Below are 10,000 nucleotides of genomic sequence, written 5' to 3' on the forward strand. Positions count from 1 at the left end.
TTGTTTTGATTCGTTCGGTTTTCCAGCACAGAACCTAAATTAATTCCCTATGCGTTGTGTGCTGGATATTGAGTCTTATTAAATAACACCCCCCCCCCCCCAAACAAACACACACACACAAAAAAAGGGACTGGTCAAGCCATGCTTGTGAATGATTAAAAGAGTTAGTGATTTCTCACATTTTGTCACTATTTTAGTAGAAAGAATTATCTTATACATGTCCTAATAGGAGATAACAAATGAGAGTTTACTTATACGTGTGCTGATAGGAGATATACTCCGATAAATTAAGCAATCTCGACAGGAGATAACAGATACTCAATAAATTAAGCAGATATGTGTAAGAAGATTCAAAGAGTATCCTTATATTGAAAAAGAAAATAAATTAAGCAATGTCGACAGGAGATAACAGATACCCGATAAATTAAGCAATGTTGACAGGAGATATAACATATACCCAATAAATTAAGTAGATACATGCAAGAAGATTCAAAGAGTATCCTTATATTGAAAAGGGGGGAAAAAAGAAGGGGGAAAGACGTGTTGTAAATGATTATGAAATGGGAAATGTGGATATATTCCACAAACACAGCATATGTAATTGGTGGTGGTTTGTACATATAATTTGATTGGTAAGCTGGGGAGTATGGCAGTGGAGATGCTTAGTTATTTTGTTAATGTCAAACATTTTGTTTATTCGTCCTTAAATATACAAAACTTTATGCTTTTGACATATTCCTTTGGTTTTTGATAGATTATTAACTGTTTGTTTAGTTCTATTTCTTTGGGTTTTAGTTTATGGCTGAAATTAGTTGTCATTAAACTCATTAACCATTTAAATTAATAAAAGCACTTTACAGCCCACTTGCATTAAACATATCAAATATACGTTATAGAAGAAAAAGTGAAGAAAGAAAACAAAGGCAACCAGAAATAAAGATGTTTATTTTTTGTTTTGCTTTTCTGATATTGTCGTCAAATGCTTAAAGAAAACTAATATAATCGCCCTAATAAGAAGCCATTAGTGTGATAGGTGGTGTGCATAATCATTATCATTATGATTAATAATTAACATGTAGGTCGGCTGATACCTTAATTTTCTTGAAGAAAAATAAAAAAATGGAGTATTTGGGATCCATATAAAAAAACTAGTCACATAATTTTCATATTCATATTAGTAAGTGAAAGGACCCTAATGGCTAAACACTAAAGCAAAGCCACTTTCAGCACTTAATCTCCACTAAATTAATCTGTTTTTAGCAATTATTCCTCCTAACACTGGTGCTTTAGTGTGTTCTTGTTGAAAGGGTCATTATTTGCTTAATTTCAACTTTAGTTCATATATTATTGCTCAATTATTCAGTGGCAGACTGGCAGTGGCTCTATTCAACCAATTTTCAAATGCCAAAAGAACTAGAAAATAATATTTTTTTGAAGTTCTCAATCTTCACTTAGTTTCAATTCTTCTATTTGTTTGTTCACAACAACAACTAAAAACAATAACATTGCTCTGATCCCAAGTAAGTACATGAAAAACTCACTATTCATGTTGCTTCATTTTATTTCGACTCATTTTAATATTATTATTTATTAATTTCTCCGCAGTAGAAGTTCTTTATGCATTATGTTAGTAAAAAAGTGTCTAATCCAAAATAAACATATTAACATGAGTAAAACTTATTCCTAAACTAATTGATACGAGTATCATTTAAATCAAACTACTAAACAAAAATAAAAAATGGAAAACGACGATAAAAGAAGTTAAAAGGTCTATATGGGCTTATTTAATTACAAATTATTGGGATCTTGCTTGGGATTCTCCCCCGTTAGAAATTCAAGAATGGCAATACCAAGAAACTGCTGGCCTATGATATATTAACAGATGAAAATTATTTTAGTGTTATGCTTATCAATTAAGTGAAGGATCCAAGAAGAAAAAACAACATCAAGGCAGGAATCCTAGTAAAAAAATTCAATTCCCCTCATAGTTTCAAATGCATTCGGCTTTTTATCAATCAATGCAAATAAATATGACTCTAGGTTCTATTTACACCATTATATTTAGTGCTATGATTATTAACAAGCGAAAAAATAAAATAACAATTATGCCTACCGTAGTTATTAGCGGATGATTGTTTAATGTTTTTTTTACTATCTGCTTCATCTGGTCCACAATAAGGATCATTTTATATTTTTATTTTGGTTCAAAATAAGTGTTCATATACATAGTCAAAAAGAAATTAATTTTATTTTTTCAAAATTTGCCCTTATTTACATATTCTAATGTGTTAAGGTAACAATTAATTAAGATTAATTTAGTGAATATATCTTTTTTTCTCTAGGAATTTGTATCTTTTTAATTGACGTGTCAAAGATAAAATGATCACTTATTCTGAACCGGAGGTAGTAATATTTTTATGCATGAAGATAATTAATTCAATCAATGTAGTTCGATTCTATTATAAATTTTTTACCATAATCTCATTGGACAGGAAGCATGTCAGCCTTACATGCGGGCAATTTTTTTCTTTTTTGGAACCAAGTGCATAAGAAGATTAAATTATTGAGTTCGTTTTCTTTTTTTAAAGAGAGTTTGAACTCATAACACTATGTATTTGAATTTCTATCTCATAATCATTGAATTGATTCTCCGGAATCAACTAGATCCACTTGGTTTATTAATTTTTTATAGCACTTTTTCCTCATGAAAAGAAACGTATTTTATTAAATAATATATTGCAAAATAAGAAAATAAAGCAAGAAAATTTTACTAATTAACTTTCAAGACAATCCTCATTTTTAAATAAAGGTCCCAGGTAGTGATGTTTGATGAGACTAGACTCTTGCTTAACTTTCCCAAAAGACTCTAGATTACTAGTAATAATTTATTTGGATATTTCACATCAAGTGAATATATGTATGAGGCAGATGGTCGGTCAATAATGAAAAGTACCTAGTTGAAAATAAGGTATAATTGACAACAATTCATCACCCGACATGATACGATGTTATTCGCAGTGGCGGAGCCAAAATTTTTATTAATGAGAATCAAAATATAAAAAAACCAACTCACCAAAAAATTAAGGGGCGTCCAATATATATATTTTTACATCAGTCAGAGACCATTGTTGTTGAATTTGATGAGAAAATTCACAAATGAAAGAAATTTGGTGAAACCGGCCAAGACTAGATTTAATTGGAAAGAATAAACCAATAGTGCATTAGTTGCCATTTTTACGATATTACCAATTAATGTTCTTTATTCAGTGTTATGCTTGTTCTTTGGTAACTTCTAGTTTGATAAGGATAATCACAAAAATGAATCAACTAATGAAGATTACATATTTGGTCAAGAGAAAGAAACTTAATAATATTGTAGCCGTTCAAGGTTATTTTGATATATTGATCTTCCAGCCGGCTTCAATATTAACTTATATTTACAGTAAAAATTATCTCAATTTGCTAAAATCTTTTTCACCATCAATACATAGCTAGTAAACCCTTTCTACTATTGTTGTTACTATATTGTTTGGTCACAGCTCATGCCAGAGGAGAATTGTCTAGTAACAATAAAAGGTGGGATAGCTTTGAGTAGAATAGAATTGGCATGAATTTGACCTAGAAGAGCAAGTAAAATCTGGAATGAAGTAAAAGATTATCTCACTGTTCATCTCGCTTCATTTAAACTCATATTAGTCCAGATATTTATATGTATTATGAGAATTCATCATTAAATGATTAACTCTGTTAATTTACCACAACTCTCATATATATATATATATATATATATATGTTTACCCGAAAAACGGATAAAGTTTAATTTGTACGTAATTTTAAGGATATGTGGTATAGCTTAATACAAATTGTAAGGATAAATAGAAGTCTCAAATAGGGATACCAAATAAACAAGGTTGGAAAGAAGATGATTTTTAGGACTAAGCAAGATGAATCAATCTATGAATCTTAAAAGAATAACTCTTCAATATAGGAGTGTATGGTGCTTGAATTTACAATGTAAGCCAAAGAACTGCCCTCTATAGAAATGTAGCCATCCTCTTTATAGTGGAGGATCCTACTTTAGATATAATAAAAAATACATAGTGGAGAACCCATGATAAATCAGTTTTTCCCTAATTCCGCCGAGATTCTCTCCCTTAGTGTGTTTGCAACGACTCTTGTCTGTGAGCTCGAGCTCGATCGGCCTCGGTGCTGATCGGTATTGCTTCTAGAGCTCGATGTGGACTCGGAATCAGGTGATGATTCAGGCTCGGTATCGGTTGGCCTCTATCCCTTAAGCTCGAAATTATCTCATCATAGTTCGATTCGGACCCGAGCTCGATAATGACTTCGAACTCGGTATTTGACCTATACCTGAAATCTGAAGCTCGTTCATACCATCTTCGGAACCCATCTCGATATTAAAAAAATTTTCTTCGATCCATTATGTTTTGACCTCGATCGATCGTACGAAGGCCGAAATCAATTTCGACCACATACATATAGTCCCCTCATTTCTCGGGAAGGATGTGGTGAGAAACGATATGATTTCTCAGTGGCTCAATTGGATATGCGCTGACGTTTGCATCGAGCCCGACTATGATGTCCGTGATAGCTGTCTGTCGGTTTAGCTTATCAAGGCATTTAATGCGTGTCAGACGGTGGTCGGCCACCGCTGATATTAAACCGTCATTGTTTCAATCTATAAATAGCCCTTCCTTCCACTATTTATCACTTCTACGTCTTCAATCTTCAAAAACAATTTAAGTTCTTTTTCGTCTCTTCTGAGTTCATTCACTGATCTGTGACTCTTTTCTGCAAAATTCTTCTTCTAAACTACCAAATCTTTGTCACCTTCTTTAAATCCAAAAATGGCGAAGACATCCAAAACCGTCCCCCAAAAAGAAAAAGCTTCTTCTTCCCAATCTGCCGCCGGCAAAACACCGGTGGATCCACGGCCTGAGGAGTGCATTCGGGCGGCGTGTGTTCTTACCTCCGATTTCAAACTTGATAAAGGTTTGCCGGTTCCTGGACGATGTGAGTCCGTATCGAGATATATTTGTTCGATAACTGAGGGGTATCGAGCACATAAAAAAAGATTGTAACTGGGGGAACAAAGACGTGGCAGTGCCGTCTCCCGAAGAGGATATTACTACTTACGTGAGAGGGTTTTTAAGTATGTACACTTACCCTTTCACGTTAGGTCCCCTCGACCCTGTTATCATAGATTCTTGTCGTAAATACCTAATAACCGTAGGCCAGATCCATCCTTCTTTTTGGCGGATCGTTATTTTGATCAGATACTTTGTGAACAAAATCGAGGGGATGCCTTTCACCCTCGATCATATCATCCGATTGTACCGTCCTCGCCTTTTTCGATGAGGGTTAATAAAACTTCAACGTCGAGCTACCAAGGCTCTATTCTCGAGCATAGACGAAGACAGGGATCGAGGCTGGATGGGCGGGTTCGTTCGAATAAGGACTTCAGACCTGATTCCGACTGAAAATATGCCTTTTTCCGAGGAGTGGAACATGAAGCGTAAGTGTAATTCTGCTGTTATCTCCTACTTTTGTCCTTTCATTTCTTTTCTCACTGTTATCCCCCTTTTTGTGATCCAGCGGTTCCTTGGATGCCCGGCGCAGTGCCCGATCTCAAGAACTGAGTACGGGATCTGGTTTCGACCTCCTCATACGTCGAGCGCTCATGGCGTGACTTATCAAAGGGCCGATGGGAGGCCAAAAATCACGGTAAGCCCCTTCTCGTATTTTTTGGTAGTTCGAACAAGATACTTTTCATACACTTTAATAGAATTTCCCGCATGTAGGTATGGGCAAAGATGCGGTTTTGAGGCCCTCGTCCGTCGAGGAAGAGGCTTCGGCCTCTATCCCAAAGCCGGTGAAAGATAATAAGAGGAAAAGAGCCTCCGTTCCCGAAGATCCAAGACCGAAGAAGAGGATGGCTCGTAAGCCGAACAAGAATACCATTCCTTTGATCGTAGAATCAGTTCTGCATCTAAGGGATGAAGACGACGACGACGACGAAGAAGAAGAAGAAGAAGAAGAAGAAAATGATGGGTCCGCGCTGGCGGCCTGAACGAAGAAAACCACCGACGTTCCACAGGCAACTGGATCGATGGTGGTTCATAAGGCTCCGCCTCAAATAGAGGATATATCAGAGAAAGATTCGGGCAGAGTCCCCGAGTTGTTGGAGATCGAAGATGCTTCCCATTGACGCCAACGAATTGGGGATATGTCTGAAGGGGCTCTCCCCGAATCTCTTTGAACCAAAGAGAATGCTCCAAGTGATTCACTTGGGGCAGTAGCAATCGAAGACTCGCCCACCTTCCCTACTTTTTCCGCAGGGGCGATTCGGGAAGCCCAAGCTTTGGGGGCCCTCGAATTAGACAGGCCGCATGATGGAGAGGATCCTTTTCGTGACCTATTTACTGGTGTCGAGGACGCTACCGGTAAAAGTGATGCATCGGATCTTTTTCACGGAGTGCAGTAGGCTTTGAATCAGGTAAGCCTTAAATTATTTTGTTGGCATTACCTTTATGTTTGCTTTTCTTTTCTAACTTCGTTTTTTCTTTCTTTGCATGCCGCAACAGTTCATCGAGAAGCATGTTCTCGATCCCGAACCGAGCTGCGTCGATATGAGGCCGACCTTCAACGGGTTACGGAGGAGAGGAACTCCCTTAAACTCCTCTTAGGGAAAAGAGGAGAGGAAATAAAAGACCTCCGAGCTGAGTTGGCCAAGGCTTACCAAGATCAGACCCATCCGTCCGAGCAGGTAATGATACTTTTAAAAGCCTATGGGCTCGATACCGGAATGATGGCTAATTTTTCGATCTCACAACTGCAGCAGAAAATTGAGATGATCGGGAAAAAGGTGGAGTCTTTGAAGTGGAAAGAAGGTATGGATCGCTTTGCTGCAGAGAAAGAAGCTGCTCGAGCCCAATTATCATCGGCCAAAAACTAATTTCATAGTATGAAAGAAAAAAGCTCAGTTCAAGCAAGAAGAATAGAGGAGCTCGAGGCTCGATTGGCCTCTGAACTTTCCAAGGCCGAATCTAACGCCGAAAAGGCAAAGGCCGATGCGGATTCACTCGTGGCCTTCAATCGGGCCGATGCTGAAGCTGCCCAGGTTTAAGCAAGAGAGGCAGCCAAGACCGCCGATAGTCGAGCACATTGGGTCGCTGAACTTGCTAAATGCCGATCTCGTAGGGAGACCCTCGAGGAGATCCATGCTCGAGATTTCGATCTCGCTGAAGAGATAAAAAGGGCTAAAAAACTCGAAGCCGATGTTGAAGCCTTGGCTTCCGACGATGACGATGATGATAATGATGATGATGGGAGTAAGAGCGGGTCCGAGAATGGAGGGGAGCTCGGTGGAGAAGAGATCGCTCCCGGAGATAACCAAGAAACTTAGCCCTTAGTTTCTATATTGTAATCAATCATGTAAACAATCTTGTATATATATATAAAATATCTTTTTCTTTTACTGACTCACTTCTATTTTATTTCCTGCCTTGTGAAGATTTTATTCATGCCTTATGGTGGTGGCAGATTCTCTATTACATCAATCTTGGCACGGTCCACCTAAATGCCCTTACTTGACACTAGGTGTCCCAAGACTATACCCTCTTGTACCATAAAATGGCATTTTTCCCGATTTAGCACCAGATTAGTCTCCACACATCTCCGCAACACTCTTTTAAGATTTCTAAGGCAATCATCAAAAGAGTTTCCCACCACTGAGAAATCATCCATGAAAACCTCCATTATATCATCTACCATATCTGTGAAGATGGCCATCATGCACCTTTGGAATGTGGTGGGTGCATTGCATAGGCCAAATGGCATTCTACGAAAAGCATAAATGCCATATGGACAGGTGAATGACATTTTCTCTTGATCCTCTGGGGTAATAGATATCTAATTGTACCCCGAGTATCCATCTAAGAAGCAAAAATGGGACCTCCCTACCAATCTATCTAGCATCTGATCAATGAACGGAAAGGGGAAATGATCTTTTTAGGTGGCCTTTTCACCGTTCGGTCAAGTGTTTAAGTTGACCGGCTCTCACGAGCAATTTCTTGCTCTAAATCAAGATCTCTACCATTTCTCAAGCTCACCGCCATAAGCGACTTCGGGCCCTGCTCTTTTGGATTAACATGTGTATCTGCAGGTAACGTCCCTTGAGGACGATTGTTAAGGGGCATGGATGATTTCCCTAGTTGAATCTCAATGCCCTTGATAGATGAGTCGTGTGACACTACCTTTTCTTGCATTTGGTGGACTTTTTCTTCTATTTTCCGCTGGCCCCAATGAGTTGTTGCAACATTCCTTTAATTTCAGATAACCCATCATCCTGCCTCTCTATCTGTTGTTGTTGAGGTTGTTGATAAGTTAGCTGCTGATTTTGCTGGTTGTATCCTTGTTGCCTTTGGTAAGGTACTACTTGACCCTGTGGTCGCATATCTCCAGAATTGCTGGTGTTATTGTACTGTTGTTGTGCTGGTCTATACTGCCAATTTTGCTGCCCCCAATTCTGACCACCTTGCCTCTGGCCTCCATAATTTCCCACATAGTTCATGTTCTCTTGATAGTTCCGGTTGTCACATTCACCACTCCACGAACACACGTATGGTTGGTTAATACAAGGTGTACATAATCCCCATTAGTAGTGTCAACTATGTGTACCTGCTTCTGGCCTGATTCATCAATCTTCTTGGTGAGGATACTCATTTGCGTCATCAGAGTGGCCATATTCTCTGCTATGGATTTGTTCGGGTCCAATGCTACTGAGTGAACTATAGGGGTGATTGTGGAGTTTCTTGTCATCCATCCAGAGTTTTGAGCTATTTTATCTAGCAGGACCTTACACTCTCTAAATGACTTGCTTAAAAATACTCCACCTGCTGAAGCATCAACATTGGCCTTCAAGCTATCTGCCAATCCCATGTAAAATTGTTGTCCCAACATCTGATCTGGAATGCCATAATGTGGACACTTAACCAGCATACCTTTGAATCTCTCCCACGTTTCTTGTAATGTTTCAGCTGGTTTCTGCCTAAAGCTCAATATCTCATCAACCTGCTTGGCGGTCTTATTGGGTGGGTAGAACTTATTCAAATATTGCTTGACCAATTCCTCCCAAGTTGTGATGGAATTTATAGGAAGCGAATTAAGCCAAGTTTGGGCTTCTCCTGTCACTGAGAATGGAAATAATAACAGTCTTATTGCTTTTGGTGTCACTTTTGGTTGCCTTTGTGTGACACAAATCGACAGAAAATTTTTCAGATGCTGCTGTGGATCTTCAATGTAAGACCCGGAGAATAGTCCCTTATTTTGTAACAGATGTAGCATGTTGTTTATGATTTGAAATGACTCCGCTTGTATCTGAGGGATTGTAATTGAAGTTGCCAAATTTTCAGCGGTGGGTTGTGCCCAATCATACAAAGTTGCTTCTGGTACAAGAGGTGCCACACCCTGATTGTTCGGGTCATTCACATTGTTTCGATTGTTTTGATTATCCAAAGCGTCACCCATGTCCGGTTCAATTTGTTCTTTTGGGTGATGTTGTTGTTTGTCCTTCTTGTTTGCACGATTTAATGCCTTGAAAGCTTTCTCAGGATCCGGTAATGCTTCAAATAATTCCTCAGTTCTTGAGGGGTCTCTAGGCATACACCTATAACATACAAGACCACAAACGTTAGAATTTCAATGTAATGAATAAAAATGGAGAAAATTGTCTAAACTAAGAATCCTAACAATTCCTATAGCTGTAAATAGTAACATTGTTGCTTTTCCCGGTAACGGCGCCAAAATTTGATCACGCCCAACTATGCCTTATTAAAAGGACTAAGCGGTCGTTGCAAATATAATCCGATTGTAAAGCCCGAAGTCAAATCCCACAGGAAAATAACGTGCCAATTACAACTAATAGTTTTGCACGAATTCAAGTAATCAACCTTCAGAAAGATTATATAATAATTTGAGA

At 38.2% G+C, this 10,000-nt stretch overlaps 1 non-coding gene across 1 annotated transcript; it reads left to right on the top strand.

Moving 5' to 3' along the window:
* Window positions 1-8,992: 8,992 nt before the first annotated feature.
* Window positions 8,993-9,099, top strand: LOC142176960 (small nucleolar RNA R71). The gene has a single exon (XR_012705754.1). It is a non-coding gene; the product is annotated as a small nucleolar RNA R71 (small nucleolar RNA).
* Window positions 9,100-10,000: the final 901 nt, after the last annotated feature.

The sequence above is a fragment of the Nicotiana tabacum genome, chromosome 22 (assembly GCF_000715075.1).
Source record: "Nicotiana tabacum cultivar K326 chromosome 22, ASM71507v2, whole genome shotgun sequence".
Classification (NCBI taxonomy): Eukaryota; Viridiplantae; Streptophyta; class Magnoliopsida; order Solanales; family Solanaceae; genus Nicotiana; species Nicotiana tabacum.